Here is a 22,948-nt window from a genome sequence, read left to right on the forward strand (position 1 = left end):
ATGACACACCCTGGAGTTGGCTGATGCATGAGTACACACTAGGGCTTCACAATCCCTCAAAATAAACACAACAATTGTAGAAATTTATGAAGAAGACTTATGGATAGCGGGTGCTATCCCAGACCCAGGCCCAGCAACGCCATCAGTAAACCATATATTGCCTAAATGATACAGGCTGGAGTTGGCTGATGCATGAGTATGCACCAAAGCTTCACAATCCCTAATAAAAAAGACAAACATTTTTGACGAAAAATTTGAACGAAAATTTCGGACAGTGAGTGCTTTCTATATATTACCAGAATGATGCAGCCTTGAGTTGGCTGCAGTATGAGGAGACCATTGAAATGGGTGATTTTTTTTTTGAAATTTAAATCAAAATTTGTGTCTCGGACCCAGCCGTGTGGGTACAAAGGACCTAATCTCAAAAGCACCCACAGGGCTCATGTGGCCGTAAGATGTAGGCGCAAGGTCTCCATAGCCCTGACTGGCCATTTTTGTTTTTTGTACCTTTGTTTAAGAACAAGCGCATATCCAAGAGTCCAGAAGACTCTATAATGAAGGACGGTAGACCACCGAAATACATTCTTCTATAAAAGAATTGATTATGAAATAAAGAAGCAGAGTTCATCCCTGTGGGTATTTTTTTTGAAAACTTTACTTAAAAAATCACACGCAACAATCGTTCAATGGTGTAATGGTTATTATTGGGGAAAATTCAAGTTTATTACTGTGAGAATTATCAGAAAATTTGAAAAAAACACTACCCAAGAGTGTTTAATAACCCCATACATTGCACCATAAATGTTGACATTTTAATTAAGCATGTATGTATGTATTTCAAAAATCCTAAAATTAAAGGCCCAAGCCCAGAAGCATCAGGAAGTCAAGTACTTCCTGAAAGACACCGGAGCAGTCAGGAGTAGGCATCAGCAGTACCCAAGAGGCTTTAATAACCCCTTACATTGCACGATCACTCGTGAGATCGAGCAATAACAGGTGTGTTATGCCCTCAGATGTCCGGGGCTGCACGCGCGCTACACTGATAGGACCAGCGTGTGTCTATCTTTCACCGACAGGTGCGGGTAACCCGCTGAACCCCCTTCACGATAGGGATCAGGGATTGCAATTATTTGCCAGGAAAGAAGAATCACAACTAAGCGCCGGTCATAAGCCCGGGTTCATTAAGTCCCTGCCCTTTGTACACAATGCATGTCACTACTACCGATTGGATGGTTTAGTGAGGTCCTCGGATCGGCCCCGGCGGGATAGGAGAAGGCCCTAGCAGAGCGCCGAGAATTTAAAGATCATTGTTGAAATTAGCATTAAGCATGTATTAGCTGCTGCTAAACTTCCAAAAATTTAAGGCCCAAGGCCTGAGGCATCAGGGAGGCAATTATTTCCTGAAAGACACAGAATGAGTCAGGAGCAGTCATTCGCAGTACCCAAGAGGGTTTCATAACCAACCCCTTACATTTAAAAGTCCATGTTGAAATTTGCATTCAGCATGTATTTAGCTACTGCTAAACATCCAAAAATTGAAGGCCCAAGGCCTGAGGGCAGGGAGGCAAGTAGTTCCTGAAAGACACACAATGAGTATGGAGCAGGCATTCGCAGTACCCAAGAGGGTTTCATAACCCCTTACATTTAAAGATCAATGTTGACATTTGCATTAAGCATATATTTAGCTACTGCTAAACATCCAAAAATTAAAGGCCCAAGGCCAGAAGCATCAGTGAGGCAAGTAGTTCCTGAAAGACACAGGATGAGCCAGGAGCAGGCAATTGCAGTACCAAAGAGGGTTCCATAACCCAAGAGGGTTTCTTAACCAACCATAATTGGGAAATGTTGGTGTAGCAGCTTGGTCAATCTACTCTGAGGCATCTGTCATTGGTGGCTGAAAAACCTGGCTGATCCATCCCTGATTCATCTTGACAAACGTCAGTCTTTCCACATTTTTGGTGGACAGACGAGTTCACCTTGGGGTGACTATGGCCCCTGCCGCACTAAACACCTGCTCTGATGGCACACTACTGGTCGGGCAGGACAGCTTTTCCAGGGCAAACTCTGCTAGTTGTGGCCATAAATCAAGTTTGGCTGCACAGAAGTCCAGCGGATCTTCAATGGTTGTTGGCATGGCCATGTCAAGGTAAGCCACCACCTGCTGGTTCAGGTCCTGCTCCATGTCCACCTGCTGCCGATGAGTTGCTTCACTATGCGGGTTTGAGCTGGTACTGCTCCTCCCACCCCTCCCCTCCCCAGCAGCCATGGCAGTGGAAGGTGAGCGCAGAGGGCCCCCAGAGTCAGACCTGCGAGTGGATGGACCATGTGGCCGATAGGCATCAGCCAACTGACTATGTCGAATGTCTCTGTAGTAGGTCAGTTTGTCCTCCCTCTCAGTGGGTGTAAAAAAGGCCCCCATTTTGGGACGGTAGCGAGGGTCTAATAAGGTGGAGATCCAGAAGTCATCCCACTGACGAATTTTGACAATTCGGGGGTCACTACGCAAGCAACTGAGCATGCATCATGCCATTTGCGCCAGTGACTCGGAGGGACTACCTGCCTCCATCTCCACTGCATACTGCCAAGGTGTGTCTGGGTTCTCTGTCTCAACTTCCTCATAACCCTCCAGCTCCTCTGGCTGCTCCTGCTCCTCCTCTCCTGTCCGAAGACTAGAAACACCGGCCATCTCATCCCACCTAAACTGTGCTCCACTCTGCCCCTCATCATCCTCCTCCTCCTCCAGTTCAGCCCCCACAGGGCTCATGTAGCCTTGCGATGTAAGCGCAACATCTCCATTGCCGTGAGCAGCCATGGTTTCAATCATTTGTTGTAGGAAATGTAGGAGTGGAATTACGTCATTCATGGCGTAATCCAGGCGACTCACAAATAATGTGGCTTCCTCAAAGGGCCTCAGCAAATGGCAGGTGTCACGTATGAGCTGCCACTGGTTAACATTGAAGTTACACAGGGGTGTACTCCTATCTGCTTGGATCATCAAGAAATCGGTGATGGCTTTTCTTTGTTCGTATAGTCTGTCCAACATATGGAGGGTGGAATTTCAACGTGTGGCAACGTCACAAATAAGACTATGTTGTGGGATACCGTTCTGACGCTGCAGCTCAAGGAAGGTGTGCTTGGCGGTGTACGAGTGGCTGAAGTGCATGCACAGTTTCCTAGCCATTTTCAGGATGTTTTGCAAATGGGGTGAAGACTTGAGGAAGTGCTTGACAACCAGATTCAACACGTGTGCCATGCAGGGCACATGTTTCCCACTTCCTTGTCGCAGCGCGGACACGATGTTCTTCCGGTTGTCTGTCACCATGGTTCCCATTTCCAGATTTCATGGATTAAGCCATACTCGGATTTCTTTACGAATTAACTTTAGAAGTTCCTCCCCTGTGTGACTCCGTTCGCCAAGGCAAAACATGTGAAGAACAGCTTGACACCGCCATGCCCTACACACATGGTACGATGAATGGCCACCGAGATTTGGACGTGCAATGGAGGCCGAGGACACGGTGGAACATGAGGAGGCGGCGTCGCACACTGTAACAGGACCAACTGCCTGGGAGCGAAAGCGTGGAGGAGGAAGCGGTGTGACCTGTCCAATTTGCTGTTGTGGCTGTGCAGGAACCACATTTACCCAGTGAGCCATAAAAGACAAGTATTGTCCCTGCCCATAGTTACAGCTCCACACGTCGGCGCTGCCGTGCACTTTTGAACACACCGACAGGCTCAAGGACTGGCCCACCTTCTCTTGTACAAACTTATGCAGGGCTGGTACTGCCTTCTTCGCAAAGAAATGATGGCTTGGGTCCACCACTTGAAAATGGAGAGACTGCAACACCAGCAACTTGGACAGGAGCACATTCAACTTCTGCGCCGTTGGATGAGTGGGCAGATACTGTTGTCTCTTGGACATGGCTTTGCCGATGGATTGTTGGCGGAATGGCTGACTAAAAGCGGGAGAAGCAGGAGCGACAGAAGGAGGGTTTGACACACAGCTCCCTTCGGCTGAGGCGGTGGAGCCTTGGCTGGATGAAGGAGGGAGCGGTTGGCCACTGGGTGATGCAGCAGGCTGGACCACTACTTCGGAGTCACAGTTCTCCCAGGCCGCTTTATGGTGGCGAAGCATGTGTTGACGCAAGGCCGTGGTGCCCACATTGGGACCCTGGCCACGCTTCACCTTCTGCCGACAGATCTTGCATGTGGCTACGTGAACCTCCTCCGGATGCCTTATGAAAAACTTCCACACCGCCGAGTAGCTGATTTTCCCACCCGCAGTCCGCACTAATTGACTGCTACTGGCGCCGTCTCCAGGAACCCCTGTTCCACTACCTCCCGGAAAGGTAGGCTGCCGCGAAGCAGGTGGTCTCCCCCGGGCACGTTTGGCTCCTGAATTTCCACTACTACCACCACGCTGACTGCCAACCGTGCTACCGCCTTGCTGCCTCAAGGGCAACCTGCAACTCTTTTCTCCTGATGATGATGAAGCCCCTTCTGCACCCGGCTCCCAATTGCGATCGGCTTCATCATCATCAACAGTTGTGTGCACGTCACTGATGTCCTTCTCAGGTTCCCCAACAGTGTCTGCTTTAGGACCCTGAACACTAGCAACACCGTCTCCCAGTTCACGTCACAGTTGCCATTTTTCCTGCCTGCAGGGCAAATTGTGTCACCCTAGTGCAAATCACATTAGGTGTGACAGTTGTGCAAATAAAAAAAAAAAAAACTTTTTTATCTGTTAAATAAAATCAGTCGTCACTGTTAGTTCACGTCACAGTTGCCATTTTTCTTGCCTGCAGGGCAAATTGTGTCACCCTAGTGCAAATCACATTAGGTGTGACACTTGTGCAAATTTAACCAAAAAAATTACAGGCAGAGGAAGGCCACCCCGCAGGGGCCGTCGTGGTGCTGGGATTCCCTTTGGCCCTAAAATGGCCAGCGTTCAGAGGCCACATACCCTGAACCCCCAAAGTTCTGAGGACTTAGTTGACTGGCTATCACAAGACACCCAATCTACTATTAAAGCTTCCGCTCGGAACATTGACGCACTGTCCTTCTCCTCCTCTAGCTTAGCTTCAGGCACCTCTCATGCTACCACTTGCCCGCCTGCCGCCACCACTAACACTAGCACTAGAGCAGCTTTACTTGATCCGTCAGAGGAGTTATTTATACATCAGTTTGAAGACATGAGTGATGCACAACCATTATTGCCAGAGGATGTAGTTAACAGGGATATGTCTCAGTCAGGCAGCATTACACACATGGACGTACGGTGTGATGATGTTGTACCCGCTGCTGCTTCCTTTCTTGAGGTGTCAGATAGCTGGGAAGGTGTTGATTATGACGATGTGTCCGTGGTTGCCACGTGGGTGCCCGCTAGAAGAGAAGAAGAGGGGGAAAGTTCAGATGGGGAGACAGAGAGGAGGAGGAGACTAGTTGGAAGCAGGGGGAGGTCGTCGCAAGGAGCTAGTGGCACAGTCAGACAGCATGCATCGGCACCCGGGGTCAGCCAGACGGGACGCCAATCAATGCATGCTGTTGCCACCACCAGAATGCCGTCATTGCAGAGCTCAGCAGTGTGGCATTTTTTTTTTGTGTGTCTGCCTCTGACAACAGCGAGGCCATTTGCAACCTGTGCCAGAAGAAACTGAGTCGTGGGAAGTCCAACACCCACTTAGGCACAACTGCTTTGCGATGTCACATTACAAACGCCTATGGGATCAACACGTCAGTACAAGCAGCACACAAAGTCAAAGCCGCCATCCTCCTCCTGGTCCAGCATCTTCAGCCAGGTCAACCACTGCTGCCCTCCTTGCCCCCTCTCAACCATCCGCCTCTCCGTATCTCGCCTTGAGCAGTTCCTGCTCATCTGCCCACAGTCAGGTGTCTGTCAAAAAGATGTTTGAGCGCAAGAAGACAATGTCTCAAAGTCACTGTTACGCCTAGCGCTCCGGGTCCCCGCTCCTCCCCGGAGCGCTCACGGCGTCTTTCTCCCTGCAGCTCCCCGGTCAGTCCCGCTGACCGGGAGCGCTGCTCTGTCATGGCCATTGGGGATGCGATTCGCACAGCGGGACGCGCCCGCTCGCGAATCGCATCCCAGGTCACTTACCCGTTCCCGTCCCCTGCTGTCATGTGCTGGCGCGCGCGGCTCCGCTCTCTAGGGCGCGCGCGCGCCAGCTCCCTGAGACTTAAAGGGCCAGTGCACCAATGATTGGTGCCTGGCCCAATTAGCTTAATTGGCTTCCACCTGCTCCTTGGCTATATCTGGTCTCCTCCCTTGCACTCCCTTGCCGGATCTTGTTGCCTTGTGCCAGTGAAAGCGTTTAGTGTGTCCAAAGCCTGTGTACCTGAACTTCTGCTACCCATCCTGACTACGAACCTTGCCGCCTGCCCCCGACCTTCTGCTACGTCTGACCTTGCCTCTGCCTAGTCCTTCTGTCCCACGCCTTCTCAGCAGTCAGCGAGGTAGAGCCGTTGCTAGTGGATACGACCTGGTTGCTACTGCCGCAGCAAGACCATCCCGCTTTGCGGCGGGCTCTGGTGAAAACCAGTAGCCTCTTAGAACCGGTCCACTAGCACGGTCCACGCCAATCCCTCGCTGACACAGAGGATCCACTACCTGGAAGCCGAATCGTGACAGTAGATCCGGCCATGGATCCCGCTGAGGTTCCCCTGCCAGTTGCCTCTGATATCACAACGGTGGTCGCCCAGCAATCCCGACAGATCGCCCACCTAACCCACCAGCTGTCGGAAGTGTCCACCATTGTGCACCAACTTCAGTCGCAACTTCAGCAGCAATCATCTCCTCCGCCAGCTCCTGCACCCCTTCCGCAGCGAGTGGCCACTCCTAGCCTCCGCCTGTCCTTGCCGGACAAATTTAATGGGGACTCTAAGTTTTGCCGTGGCTTTCTTTCGCAATGTTCCCTGCATTTGGAGATGATGTCGGACCAGTTTCCTACTGAAAGGTTTAAGGTGGCTTTCGTAGTCAGCCTTCTGTCTGGAAAAGCCCTGTCATGGGCCACACCGCTCTGGGACCGCAATGACCCCGTCACTGCCTCTGTACACTCCTTCTTCTCGGAAATTCGAAGTGTCTTTGGGGAACCTGCCCGAGCCTCTTCTGCTGAGACTGCCCTGCTGAACCTGGTCCAGGGTAATTCTTCCGTTGGCGAGTACGCCATACAATTCCGTACTCTTGCTTCTGAACTATCCTGGAATAATGAGGCCCTCTGCGCGACCTTTAAAAAAGGCCTATCCAGCAACATTAAAGATGTTCTGGCCGCACGAGAGACTCCTGCTAACCTGCATGAACTCATTCATCTTGCCACTCGCATTGACATGCGTTTTTCTGAGAGGCATCAAGAGCTCCGCCAGGAAAAAGACTTTGATCTCTGGACACCTCTCCCACAGTCTCCATTGCAATCTGCGCCTAGGCCTTCCGCCGAGGAGGCCATGCAAGTGGATCGGTCTCGCCTGACCCTGGAAGAGAGGAATCGCCGTAAGGAAGAGAATCTTTGTCTGTACTGTGCCAGTACCGAACATTTTTTGGTGGATTGCCCTATCCGTCCTCCACGTCTGGGAAACGCACGCTCGCACCCAGCTCTCGTGGGTGTGGCGTCTCTTGATGCTAAGTCGGCTTCTCCACGTCTCACGGTGCCTGTACGGATTTCTACTTCAGCCAGCTCTTCCCTCTCAGCCGTGGCCTGCCTGGACTCTGGTGCCTCTGGGAATTTTATTCGGGAGTCCTTGGTGAATAAATTCCGCATTCCGGTGACCCGTCTTGTCAAGCCACTCCACATTTCCGCGGTCAACGGAGCCAGGTTGGATTGCACCGTCCGTTACCGCACGGAACCCCTCCTAATGTGCATCGGACCTCATCACGAGAAAATTGAATTTTTGGTCCTTCCCAATTGCACTTCCGAAATTCTCCTTGGACTACCCTGGCTTCAACACCATTCCCCAACCCTGGATTGGTCCACTGGGGAGATCAAGAGTTGGGGTCCCTCTTGTTCCAAGGACTGCCTTAAACCGGTTCTCAGTACTCCCTGCCGTGACCCTGTGGTTCCTCCTGTATCCGGTCCCCCTAAGGTCGTTAGGGACTCTGCCTGCCACAGGAAATGCCTCTCCCCCCCTCCCAGTCCCATCAGGCAAGCCTCTGTGTCCCCTCATGGCTCCCGTCCTTGTGTCTTCCTGCCCCGTGCCAAGCTTCACCCTCTGCCCTCCCTCCCCATTCCTACTCCTGCTGTACTGCCTGCCATTGAGGAAACCATCCATTCCTTCCCGGTGTCCTCATCCCAGGGGAGGCAGTCACCGGACAAAAAAAAGGGGAGACCTAAGGGGGGGGGTACTGTTATGCCTAGCGCTCCGGGTCCCCGCTCCTCCCCGGAGCGCTCACGGCGTCTTTCTCCCTGCAGCTCCCCGGTCAGTCCCGCTGACCGGGAGCGCTGCTCTGTCATGGCCATTGGGGATGCGATTCGCACAGCGGGACGCGCCCGCTCGCGAATCGCATCCCAGGTCACTTACCCGTTCCCGTCCCCTGCTGTCATGTGCTGGCGTGCGCGGCTCCGCTCTCTAGGGCGCGCGCGCGCCAGCTCCCTGAGACTTAAAGGGCCAGTGCACCAATGATTGGTGCCTGGCCCAATTAGCTTAATTGGCTTCCACCTGCTCCTTGGCTATATCTGGTCTCCTCCCTTGCACTCCCTTGCCGGATCTTGTTGCCTTGTGCCAGTGAAAGCGTTTAGTGTGTCCAAAGCCTGTGTACCTGAACTTCTGCTACCCATCCTGACTACGAACCTTGCCGCCTGCCCCCGACCTTCTGCTACGTCTGACCTTGCCTCTGCCTAGTCCTTCTGTCCCACGCCTTCTCAGCAGTCAGCGAGGTAGAGCCGTTGCTAGTGGATACGACCTGGTTGCTACTGCCGCAGCAAGACCATCCCGCTTTGCGGCGGGCTCTGGTGAAAACCAGTAGCCTCTTAGAACCGGTCCACTAGCACGGTCCACGCCAATCCCTCGCTGACACAGAGGATCCACTACCTGGAAGCCGAATCGTGACAGTCACCCCCTATCCCGGTGCGTGACAGCTGGCTTGTCGGAACTGCTAGCCCGCCAGCTTTTACCATACAAGCTGGTGGAGTCTGAGGCCTTTAAAAAATTTGTAGCCATTGGGACATCGCAGTAGAAGGTACCCGGACGAAATGTTTTTGCACAAAAGGCAATCCCCAACCTTTACTCTATTGTGCAAAAGGAAATTATGGCATGTCTGGCACACAGTGTAGGGGCAAGGGTCCATCTGACCACTGATACCTGGTCTGCAAAGCATGGTCAGGGCAGGTATATCACCTACACTGCTCATTGGGTAAACCTGGTGACGGCTGCCAAGCATGGAATGCGTGGCTCTGCAGAGGAGTTGGTGACACCGCCACGACTTGCAGGCAGGCCTGCTGCCCCCTCCTCTACTCCTCCTACTCCATCCTCTTCCATAACATCCTCGGCCGAGTCCTCTTCCACTGCTGCGTCTTGCTCCACATCACCGGCATCCCCCCAGCTCCCCAGGTGCTTTTCCACATCCCGGATACGGCAGTGTCACGCCATCTTGGGGTTGACTTGCCTCAAAGCAGAGAGTCACACCGCACCAGTGCTCCTGTCGGCCCTGAACGCACAGGTGGACCAGTGGCTGACTCCACACCAACTGGAGATCGGCAAGGTGGTTTGTGACAACGGAACAAATTTGTTGGCGGCATTGAGGTTGGGCAAGTTGACACATGTGCCGTGCATGGCACACATGTGTGTAATCTGATTGTACAATGCTTTGTGCTCAAGTACTCAGGCTTACAGGATGTCCTGAAGCAGTCCAGGAAGGTGTGTGGCCATTTCAGGCATTCCTACACGGCCATGGCGCACTTGTCAGATATCCAGCGGCGAAACAACATGCCAGTGAGGTGCTTGATTTGCGACAGCACGACACGTTGGAATTCAACACTCCTAATGTTCGACCGCCTGCTCCAACAAGAAAAAGCCGTCAACGAATATTTGTATGACCGAGGTGCTAGGACATCATCTGCGGAATTTTTTGCCACGTTACTGGAGGCTCATGCGCAATGCCTGTAGGCTCATGCATCCTTTTGAGGAGGTGACAAACCTGGTCAGTTGCACCGAAGGCACCATCAGCGACATCATACTGTTTGTTTTCTTACGGGAGCGTGCCCTGCGAAGAGTGCTGGATCAGGCAGTAGATGAGCGTGAAGAGGATGAGTTGTGGACACCATCACCACCAGAAACAGCCTTATCAGCATCGCTTGCTGGACCTGCGGCAACGCTGGAAGAGGATTGTGAGGAAGAGGAGTCAGAGGAGGAATGTGGCTTTGAAGAGGAGGAGGAAGACCAACCACAGCAAGCATCCCAGGGTGCTCCTTGTCACCTATCTGGTTCCCGTGGTGTTGTACGTGGCTGGGGGGAAGAAGATTATACCTTCCCTGACATCACTGAGGACGAGGAACGAGACATGAGTAGCTCGGCATCCGTCCTTGTGCAAATGGGGTCATTTCATGCTGTCGTGCCGGTTGAAGGACCCTCGTATAAAAAGGATGAAGGAGAACGACCTGTACTGGGTGTCCACGCTACTAGACCCCCGGTATAAACATAAAGTGCCTGACATGTTACCACATTACAGCAAGGCGGAAAGGATTCAGCAGGTCCAAAATAAATTAAGAAGTATGCTGTACACAGCGTAAAAGGGTCATGTCACAGCACAACAGGGATCTAACAGGGGAAGAGGTGAAAGTAATCCTCCTCCTCCTCCCTCGAACACGCCGGCAAGGACAGGAAGCTGTACAGACATGCTGTTGATGGAGGACATGCGGAGCTTTTTAAGTCCTACGCATCGCCACAGCCCTTCGGGGTCCACCTTCAGAGAACGACTTGACCGACAGGTAGCAGACTACCTGGCCTTAACTGGCCTTAACTGCAGATATCGACACTCTGAGGAGTGATGAACCCCTTGACTACTGGGTGTGCCGGCTTGACCTGTGGCCTGAGCTATCCCAATTTGCGCTCGAACTTCTGGCCTGTCCCGCTTCAAGTGTCCTGTCAGAAAGATCCTTCAGTGCAGCAGGAGGTATTGTCACTGAGAAGAGGAGTCGCCTTGGTCAAAAAAGTTTGGATTACCTCACCTTTCTTAAGATGAATGAGGGATGGATCCCGAAGGGACTGACACTGGGCGATACATTTGACTGAACAAGGCCTGATCAGATGAGCTTCCTTGGCCTAAAAATGATCCACACGCTGCTGTATTTGAACTCTGAATGCCGGATGACTTGCGTGACTTATCCGCCACCAACTAGGGTTCAAGCCGCAATGTTTTAGGGCACTTTCTGCCTGGCAAAACAAACAGAAATTTTTCAGGCCGCTGCTACAGCAGCGGCTGCGACAATACCTAATTTTCCAGCCAGGTGTACATGCCTAATTTTTCTGGCCTCTGCTGCTGCACTTGTTATGGTGCTGCAATTTTTACCGCCACTGCTACAATACCAAATTTTCCTGCCACGTGTACATGCCTAATTTTTCTGGCCTCTGCTGCTGCAATTGTTATGGTGCTGCAATTTTTATGGCCGCTGCTACAGAAGCGGCTGCAACAATACCAAATTTTTCAGGCATGTGCACATGCCCAATGTTTCAGGTACTCTCTGCTGACATCTCTGTCCATTTTTGCAACCGTGGATATTAGATGTATGCTAAGGGTAGCATGGTGGCTCAGAGGTTATCACTGCTGCCTTGCAGCGCTGGCGCCTTGTGTTCAAATCCCACTATGTGCTGCCTCAAGGGGGGCTCTAACTATGTGCTGCCTAATATGGGGGAATCTTATGTGCTGCCTAAAGGGGGAATCTAACTATGTGATGCCTAAAGGGGGATCTAACTATGTGCTGCCTAATAAGGGGGAATCTATGTGCTGTCTAAAGGGGGGAATCTAACTATGTGATGCCTAAAGGGGGGCTCTATGTGCTGCCTAAAGGGGGCTAAAGCACATTATTCCAAACCATTTAGAAATAATAGGTGATTTATGCCCTTTATGGATTAAAACCAGGCTCTGCATCAACTATGTAATTTTCCATGGGAGTTTTGCCATGGATCCCACTTCGGCACGCCACAGTCCAGGTGTTAGTCCCATTGAAACAACTTTTAAATCACTATTGTGGCCAGAAAGAGTCCCTGTGGGTTTTAAAATTCGCCTGCCCATTGAAGTCAATGGCGGATCACTGGTTTGCGGACGTTCGCGGTTCACGAACTGAAAATTTTATGTTCGCGACATCACAAGTCCTGACGTGTCCCTTCACGTTATGAAGTTTGGTTTTCTTGTATCCGTTTTTATAGAGTTTATTGTAGCTGATCTTAAGAGTATAGTACATGCACTGATCATAGAGTACATGATAACTGATCTAGTGTTTCCTCTGTGCTTTACCATTGGTTCATAGTGCCCTCTATGCTTACTCACTGGTCTGTGTCCTCAGATCTTAATCTGTATATGTTAGTTATCGTAGTCCAGTGTGAACACGGTTCTATGTTCCTGATCAGTTTAGTGTTTAGCATTCAGTTCTTCTGTTTATCCCCTTCATCTCCTGGATTCTGCTGTATACTCATTCCATACCTAGTCTTGTACTTTTATTCGTATTTGCCATTTATCTGGATTCCGGTTTCTGAACTGTTTGTTAGTACACTATATTCTGCCCTGTTTGCCTGTTTATATTCTTATTATAGTCTTGTATATCTGCTTGTTTGGTAGTTTTCCCGATATGTTTCTGGCCTGTGACCGATTATGTATATTATTATTATTTTTTATGCCCACTGCACTTTAATGCAGGGAGGGACCAGCTCCAAGTTGTCGATCCACTGTTTAGGGTGGATGGGCAAGTAGGCAGGGAGAGTATTATTAGGGTCAGTTTAGGGCTTACTTTCCCTGTCTAACCCCGGTCATGACAAGTCTATTTAAAGTTTAGACCAACTTTATGTAAACTGAGCCAAAATCTTGCACTGGGATTCAGGAACATTTTTGGCACATGCCATCATCGTCGTCATAAGCACAGCCATTCTACCAAAACCACACCCCTGTCTAACAAGGCCCCACCCTTCTGTGTCAATTTATTTGGTGACAATTACACCAGAATTCTGATGTTTTTGTAATAGTCAATCTTCCCCTATTGTTTCTGATATCTGTCTCAGAAAACTCAATGTGGAGCCATTACACCTTTATAAAAGACTTTTATTCTGTAGCAGATATTTTTTGCTATTAAATTTATTGTCCAGCCATTGACCTATAAAAATACAGTAAAATCTCCACACTGCATGCTCAGAAATGCTATAATGCAAATCTAGCTTATTTTACAGGTTACTGGCACTTAGTCTCATGAACCAGTAGGTCCATAAATGCTTTAATTCACATTTTGCTCTAAATTCCTGTAGGAAAAAAAATTGCATGGACCTAGCGACTATCTAAAATACAACTTTCAGTTGCCATGCGGTTACTTTACTGATGTCCAAAAGTACTAAGCTCTACAGACTAAATACTCATGGACATAAGTGTATTCAGGAACATTATCACATAGGGAAAGATTTATCAAAACCTGTTTAGCGAAAGAGTGGTGCAGTTTCCCATAGTAACCAATCAGATAGCTTCTTTCATTTTTCACTGGCCTCTTAAAAATGAAAGAACTCTGGTTGCTATGGGCAACTGCACCACTCTTCCTCTACACAGGTTTTGATAAATCTCCCCTATGTTTTCCAAATATGGCAGCCATGCAATCCAATATTTCCATTTTATATTTTCACATGGTTGGAATGTTTCAATGTTCAAATGTTGGGCAGGGGGACCCCGCGATCTCCCATATGGCAACCCTGCTCTCTGACATGCCCCCTCCATGCATCTCTATGGGAGAGCCAGAGATACAGGGTTCGGGTATCTCCGGCTCTCCCATAGAGATGCATGGAGGGGACCTGTCGGCCACCGCTTTGTGATGTGGTCAACACACTGCATTAATTTAACCACTTAAGGACATAGGACGTTCTCTAAAGTCCTCACTACCTGGGCTTTAATGCCCAAGGACGTTAGAGAACATCCTGTTGTATTTCCGATCTCTGCCGCGCACCGGGCAGAGATCGGAACTGGATACCTGCTTCAGTAGGCATCCAGGGCAAACGCTGAGGGGGGCCATGTAGGCCCCCCATGTCGGCGATTGCCGCAAATCGCAAGGGAAATCGCCCTTGCGATCTGCGGCGATATCGGGCTGATCTGGTCTCTGGGACCCGATCGCCCGGTAATTTTGCATGATCCCGGCTGTCACAGACAGCCAGGACCATGCTGAAGACTAGGAGCGAGGTGACAAGCCTGCCACCTCCTCCGATCCCCTGCGATCCGTCGGTTAACTAACCGACCAATCGCAGGGGGGGGGGGGATACTTCCTCCCGCCCTGCCGGCCCCTTGAAGTCCGGAGAGGACGGGAGGAAGACCGGAGGACGCGGCGGGGGATGGGGGAGTGCTGGGGCCCGGCCCCGGTACTTACCTCGTCCCTGAAGACCTGGATCCCGGCGATGAAGATGGCGGCGGCGGCGACAGGTGAGTTGATCTTCAGCCGCGGTCGGGCCCTTTACAGCAATGCACGTCGCCGTAAAGCGACATGCATTGCTGTATTTGGACCCTATAAACTACAACTCCCAGCATGCCCAGACAGCCCTTGGTGTCTATAACTATAACTACCAGCATGCCTGAGAATGCTGAGAGTTGTGGTTTTGCAACAACTGGAGGCACACTGGTTGGGAAACATTGTCTGTTTCCTAACTCAGTGTTTCCCAACCCGTGTGCCTCCAGCTGTTGCAAAACTATAACTACCAGCATGCACTGATAAACTGTGCATGCTGGGAGTTGTAGTTTTGCGACAGCTGGAGGTCCCCCCCCCCCCCCTGTGAATGTACAGGGTACATTCACATGGGCAGGGGGCTTACAGTGAGTATCAGGCTGCAAGTTTGCGATGCAGCAAATTTTGCGCGGCAGCTCAAACTCGCAGCGGGAAACTCGCTGTAATCCCCCACCCGTGTGACTGTACCCTAAAAACACTACACCACACTACCACAAAATAAAAAGTAAAAAACACTACATATACACATACCCCTACACAGCCCCCCTCCCCAATAAAAATGAAAAACGTCTGGTACGCCACTGTTTCCAAAATGGAGCCTCCAGCTGTTGCAAAACAACAACTCCCAGTATTGCCGGACAGCCGTTGACTGTCCAAGCATGCTGGGAGTTTTGCAACAGCTGGAGGCACTCTGTTTGGGAATCACTGGCATAGAATACCCCTATGTCCACCCCTATGCAAATCCCTAATTCAGGCCTCAAATGCGCATGGCGCTCTCACTTTGGAGCCCTGTCGTATTTCAAGGCAACAGTTTAGGGCCACATATGGGGTATCGCCGTACTCGGGAGAAATTGCCTAACAAATTTTGGGGGGCTTTTTCTCCTTTAACCCCTTATAAAAAAGGTGAAGTTGGGGTCTACAGCAGCATGTTATTGTAAAAAAATACATTTTTTACACTAACACGCTGGTGTTGCCCTATACTGTTCATTTTGACATTTCGACAATTTGTAATGCAACTTCTCCCGACTACGGAGATACCCCATAAGTGGGCGCAAAGTGCTCTGGGGGCGCACAACAAGGCCCAGAAGGGAGAGTGCACCATGTACATTTGAGGTGATTTGCACAGGGGTGGCTGATTGTTACAGCGGTTTTGACAAACGCAAAAAAAAAAAAAAAAACAAATGTGACCCCATTTCGGAAACTACACCCCTCACGGAATGTAATGAGGGTCCAGTGATAATTTACACCCCACTGGTGTCTGACAGATCTTTGGAACAGTGGGCTGTGCAAATTAAACATTTTGTACAGCCCACTGTTCCAAAGATCTGACAGACACCAGTGGGGGGTAAATGCTCACTGTACCCCTTGTTACGTTCGTCAAGGGGTCTAGTTTCCAAAATGGTATGCCATGTGGGGGTTATTTTGCTGTCCTGGCACCATAGGGGCTTCCTAAATGCGACATGCCCCCCGAGCAAAATTTGCTCTCCAAAAGCCAAATATGACTCCTTCTCTTCTGAGCATTGTAGTTCGCCCGTAGTGCACTTCAGGTCCACTTATGGGGTAGCTTCATACTCAGAAGAGATGGGTTTAAAAATTTTGGGGGGTCTTTTCTGCTATTAACCCTTGCAAAAATGTGAAATTTGGGGGGAAACACACATTTTAGTGAAATTTTTTTTTTTTACATATGCAAAAGTCGTGAAACCCCTGTGGGGTATTAAGACTCACTTTATTCCTTGTTACGTTCCTCAAGGGGTCTAGTTTCCAAAATGGTATGCCATGTGAGGGTTTTTTGCTGTTGTGTGACCATAGGGGCTTCCTAAATGCGACATGCCCCCCGAGCAAAATTTGCTCTCCAAAAGCCAAATATGACTCCTTCTCTTCTGAGCATTGTAGTTCGCCCGTAGTGCACTTCAGGTCCACTTATGGGGTAGCTTCATACTCAGAAGAGATGGGGTTACAAATTTTGGGGGGTCTTTTCTGCTATTAACCCTTGCAAAAATGTGAAATTTGGGGGGAAACACGCATTTTAGTGAATTTTTTTTTTTTTTTTTTACATATGCAAAAGTCGTGAAACCCCTGTGGGGTATTAAGGCTCACTTTGTTCCTTGTTACGTTCCGCAAGGGGTCTAGTTTCCAAAATGGTATGCCATGTGAGGGTTTTTTGCTGTTGTGTGACCATAGGGGCTTCCTAAATGCGACATGCCCCCCGAGCAAAATTTGCTCTCCAAAAGCCAAATATGACTCCTTCTCTTCTGAGCATTGTAGTTCGCCCGTAGTGCACTTCAGGTCCACTTATGGGGTACCTTCATACTCAGAAGAGATGGGGTTACAAATTTTAAGGGGTATTTTCTGCTATAAACCCTTGCAAAAATGTGAAATTTGGGGGGAAACACACATTTTAGTGAAAAAATATATATATTTTTTTACATATGCAAAAGTCGTGAAACACCTGTGGGGTATTAAGGTTCACTTTACCCCTTGTTACGTTCCCCAAGGGGTCTAGTTTCTAAAATGGTATGCCATGTGGGGATATTTTGCTGTTCTGGTACCATAGGGGCTTCCTAAATGCAACATGCCCCCCAAAAACCATTTCAGAAAAACGTACTCTCCAAAATCTCCTTGTCGCTCCTTCCCTTCTGAGCCCTCTAATGCGCCCACCGAACACTTTACATGGACATATGAGGTATGTGCTTACTTGAGAGAAATTGGGCTACAAATATAAGTATACATTTTCTCCTTCTACCCCTTGTAAAAATAAAAAAATTGGATCTACAAGAACATGCGAGTGTAAAAAATGAAGATTGTGAATTTTCTCCTTCACGTTGCTGCTATTCCTATGAAACACCTAAAGGGTTAAAACGCTGACTGAATGTCATTTTGAATACTTTTGGGGGTGCAGTTTTTACAATGGGGTCATTTGTTGGGTATTTCTAATATGAAGACCCTTCAAATCCACTTCAAACCTGAACTGGTCCCTGAAAAATAGTGAGTTTGAAAATTTTGTGAAAAATTGGAAAATTGCTGCTGAACTTTGAAGCCCTCTGATGTCTTCCAAAAGTAAAATCACGTCAATTTTCTGATGCAAACATAAAGTGGACATATTGTATTTGTGAATAATTTTTTTTTTTTTTTGGAATATCCATTTTCCTTACAAGCAGAGAGCTTCAAAGTTAGAAAAATGCAAAATTTTCAATTTTTTCATCAAATTTTGGAATTTTTCACTAAGAAACGATGCAAGTATCGACAAAATTTTACCAATAACATAAAGTAGAATATGTCTCGAAAAAACGATCTCGGAATCAGAAGGATAGGTAAAAGCATCCCAGAGTTATTAATGTTTAAAGTGACAGTGGTCAGATGTTCAAAAAACGCTCCGGTCCTAAGGTGTAAAATGGCCTGGTCCTTAAGGGGTTAAAGAGTACCTGTTACCAAATAAACTGTTCTAAACTAACTCATGCTATGTTCCCTGACTACTGCTAACACCCCTATCACTCTTAAAAAAAATCTGAGCTTTAAAAAGCTGTGTATTTTACCATTCTTCATTGCTCACATGGGCGTTTCCCAGCAGACATGACATCACTGAAGCCTACTGGGGGACCACATCCACCCTCACATGGTTGCAGTGCTGTGATGAATAGAAGACCTCAGGCTCTGTGAATGTTTCAGTCTGTTTCTTCTATTCACAGACAGAGCTGCACAGAGCTTCACGGACAGAAATCTGCTGGAAAGCCTCACTATGCAGCTTTCTGTGAGGCTTTGTGCAGCTGTCAATCAAGCTCAGTGCATAGAGAAACACTTCCTGAGTTTGGACTCCTGCCAGGCTGGGAGGAGACCAAACTCACTGTTTTAATTGTGTCAGGGAACAGAACAGAGCCACCTAGTGGCCGTTTTTTCTATTAAATTTTAAACATATTTATGTTGATAATTTTAAAAGCAGGTGAATGGGAAAGTGTCTTCTAATTAAAAAAAGGAACACTATATTAAAGTTTTATTTGGTAACAGGTACTCTTTAACCCCTTAAGGATGCAGGGTTTTTCTGTTTTTGCACTTTTGTTTTTTCCTCATGACCTTCTAAAAATCATAACGCTTTTAATTTTGCACATACAGATCCATATAAGGGCTTTTTTTTTGCTGAACCAATTGTACTTTATAATGACATCAATCATTTCACCACAAAATTTACGTTGAAACCAGAAAAAAAAATATTTGAGGGAAAAAAATAGAAAAAAAAAAATACTCCATTTTGTAATTTTGGGGGCTTCCGATTCTATGCAGTGCACTTTTTGGTAAAAATGACACCATATCTTTATTCTGTAGGTTCATACGGTTACAAGGATAATTATTTTATATAGGTTTTATTTTATTTTACTACTTTAAAAAAATTATAATTACATGCACCAAAATTAGTATGTGCAAAATTGTCATCTTCTGACCCCCTATAACTTTTTTATTTTTCCATATACAGAGATGTATGAGGGCTCATTTTTCGGTACCATTTTTGTTTTGATGGGACTTTTTGATAGCTTTTTATACATTTTCTTAGGGTATACAAAGTGACCAAAAATATGCCATTTTGGACTTTTTTTTACGTGTACGCCATTGACTGTGTGGTTTAATTAACATTATATTTTTATAGTTCGGACATTTACGCACGCGGCGATACCACATATGTTTATTTTTATTATGGTCACATATTTTTTTTATGGAATTTGGGAAAAGGGGGGTGATTCAAACTTTAAATATGAAAGGGGTTAATGGGTGTTTTTTTTTACTTTTTATTCAACATTTTTTTTACACTTTTAGTCCCCTTAGGGGACTTTTAGGAGGAATCAGTAGATTCCTCATACAGATGAATGTGGTTCCATTAAAACACATTGATCTGTGTGCTCTGCGCTCGATTGATAAAGCCTGGTCCTGCCAGGCTTTATCATTCTCAGCGCAGCAGCAGCCACAGAATGTGAGGCAAGCCCTCCAGCTACCTAAGCAGTGGATTGCCATCCACCCCACTACACCACCAGGGAGCAGTTAAAGGTCGCTTTTGACAGTGGAAATGTAAAGGGTTAATAGCCGGCCGCGGCAATCGCTGGATGTCGGCTATTAACGGCGGCCCCCAGCTACAGGAATCAGCTAAGGGACGGTCAGTATGACGCGGGCTCGATGGGAGCCTGCGCCATATACCGCTTGCCATCTCAGGACGAGCTGGTTTGTCCTTAGACAGCAACTGGTTAAAGAGCATGTCCAATACAATAATGAATCTAATAGTTATTTTATGAATGATTGGTTACACTGTTAAAACTGTGAATAAACTGATATTATAGTTTACTAATCGTATATCCAGGTGGCTCTGAAATATAATAAAAATGCCATATTATATGACAAAATTTGATTCTACATTTGTATGGGGGGTTTTGACTGTAACTAGCGTGAATTCAGGATTATCTACAGACCCATGAATATATTATGATATGTTGGCTAGCTATAAGAAAGCTAAAAATAGATCCTCTTCTTATAAATGATACATTCAGTACAAGGCTAAAAAAAAAAGCTAAATATATTTTATGTATTTTGTCTATTTAACTTTTTCTTTCGTCGGGCATTTATTGAATTGCCAATGGCTTAATAAAAATGATTTGTGCTTTGCATTGAACTCTGAATGTATGTCATAGACTTCTGAATTTCGAAAGATTTCCATTTGTTATGTACCAATTACAAAAGGCTTCTACTGACTGAACATTGACAGGACATAAAGCGGTGGGACATTGTCTAGATGTTTCTGCCAAGCGGGTAGTCGTAGCCTAGTATCACTTTGGTGGAGGGAAAACATTACCTGAAATTGTATTATTTTATATGAAAATATCAAAGAAGTATCCTGTCTATTTTATTTTTTGTTTATAGCAGTGTTTTCCAAACAGTGTGTCTCCAGCTGTTGATAAACTACAACTCCCAGCATGCCCGGACAGCCTTTGGCTGTCCGGGCATGCTTGGAGTTGTAGTTTTGCAACAGCTGGAGACACACTGTTTGGAAAACACTGGCTTATAGAATAGAAAATCTCTGTCTCTGCATTGTACAATGGTATAGACTAGAGATGAGCGAACTTACAGTAAATTCGATTCGTCACAAACTTCTCGGCTCGGCAGTTGATGACTTTTCCTGCGTAACTTAGTTCAGCCTTCAGGTGCTCCGGTGGGCTGGAAAAGCTGGATACAGTCCTAGGAAAGAGTCTCCTAGGACTGTATCCACCTTTTCCAGCCCACCGGAGCACCGGAAAGCTGAACTAATTTTTGCAGGAAAAGTCATCAACTGCCGAGCGGAGAAGTTCGTGACGAATCGAATTTACTGTAAGTTTGCTCATCTCTAGTATAGACCATGGATCACATCTCCTATATAATGCAGTCATGGGTTAATTGAATATGATTTAATCATGTATCAGTCATATTACCAGCACATGTTATGTTGCTTCTGGCATTCAGGTACATGACAAGCATGTGCTTTCTCAACACACAGGATGCGCCATGGGCTTACTTTGTTTTTCTATTCTATAAAAAAAAAAAAAAAGGATTTTTATCATATACATTTGTAGTAGAGCTACACTGAGATATTAATGTCTTAACATTTATACTTTTAGGGTTAACTATATATTATACAGATGTAACGCAATGATGTTGCTTTATTTCAGACAATTCCACAAATTGACCCAAAGGGTAGTTAGGGTCCAAACCCCAGGGTCAAAGCCTGTGGTAAAAAAAAAAAAACTATGTATTCAACCCTTAAATATAACTTTTATTAGTGTCATTTAAAATGTCCCCAAAGTAATGGTTAAAACTTATACTAGAACAGGTTAATATGTATATTGTCAACAATGAGCTCAGTGAACACCTCTCTTGATTTCTATTGAATGCGGTACGGCAGTTCACCGCAGATAACGCCTCTCTATGTGTCCTTAAAATTGAAACAACGTTCCAACCTTTACATGTTTTACCGTTACAACGCCATTATCAAGAGGTGTAAAGTGGCATGTCAGGTAGGAGCTGACTCATGCCACTATACACCTCTTGAGAACGCCGTTGCAACAGCAAAACATGTAAAGGTTGGAATGTTGTTTAAATTTTAAGGACACATAACTGCCGTACCGTATTCAATTGAAATCAAGAAAGGTGTTCTCTGAGCTCATTGTTGACAATATACATATTATACTGTTCTACTGTAGTATAAAAGTTTTAACCATAACTTTGGGGACATTTTAAATGACACTAATAAAAGTTTTATTTAAGGGTTGCATATATAGGGTTTTTTTTTTACCATGGGCTTCGGCCCTGGGGTTTGGATGTATTGTTTATTTCAGACAAGACATAAAGTGTTATGCCAGAAGCTGATCTTGTCTGCCATCAGTATCATCTGGCCTAGGCCTTCTCCTTTTCCTGCTTTCTTCACTACACCCCCTGATGAATCAGCCTAGCAAAACGTGTGTTGGGGTATTTATGTAAGTATCTGACTCCACACATGATTACATAGTTAAATAGTTCATAAGGTTTAAAAAAGACCAGAAATTAGCTCTGTTTTCCTATTTCTGGATAACCTCTTTAAGGTACTTTTTTCTGTCTTCTCCCCTAGGCTTTTGTTTCATTTTCTCTGTATGATTATTTTGTGCATACTGTCTTACTTACTGTACTTTATTATTACTTATTATTTAATCTTGCCGTCTTCATCATTCCCGTTATCATTTTTTTACTTGTTTTATATGTGCCCAGAGTTGCTGTTGTTAAAGGGTAACTCTGGTACATCTTATCCCATCCACAGGATAGGGGATAACTGTCTGATCGCGGGGGGATGACTGAAGACTATACCAAGACATCTGTGGCCCCTTCTGCGGTCTACCCAAAACTCTATAGTAACACAACCCCCATCCTTTACACTGTCATCCTGCTTTGCAAATGCTGTGCTTGCTGCTGCCCCATTACCATGTCTACAGCATACCTAGGGGACAGTGTAAAAATATAATCGGTAGGATCCGACCACTGGAACCCCTGGGTGATTGGAGCAACAGCACATAATCCCATGTCACTCCATTCACTTTTTAGGGGGTCTCCATTCATGTGAGTGCAGCGAACAGCAATGTTTATAAGTCCCATAGAGAACAAATGGAGCTGCAGGTGATCATGTGCTGCTGCTCCATTCATTTGGGGGATAAGGGACCTCTCTTCTCATGATCAGTGGTCCCAGGGGTCAGGTCTCAGCGATCAGATATTCTGTGTATTGGGGATGACCTTTGGTGTACAGACCCCAGACTGGACCAAAAGACGCTCCCCCCTCCACACATTGCTCC

The sequence above is a fragment of the Hyla sarda genome, chromosome 1 (assembly GCF_029499605.1).
Source record: "Hyla sarda isolate aHylSar1 chromosome 1, aHylSar1.hap1, whole genome shotgun sequence".
Classification (NCBI taxonomy): domain Eukaryota; kingdom Metazoa; phylum Chordata; class Amphibia; order Anura; family Hylidae; genus Hyla; species Hyla sarda.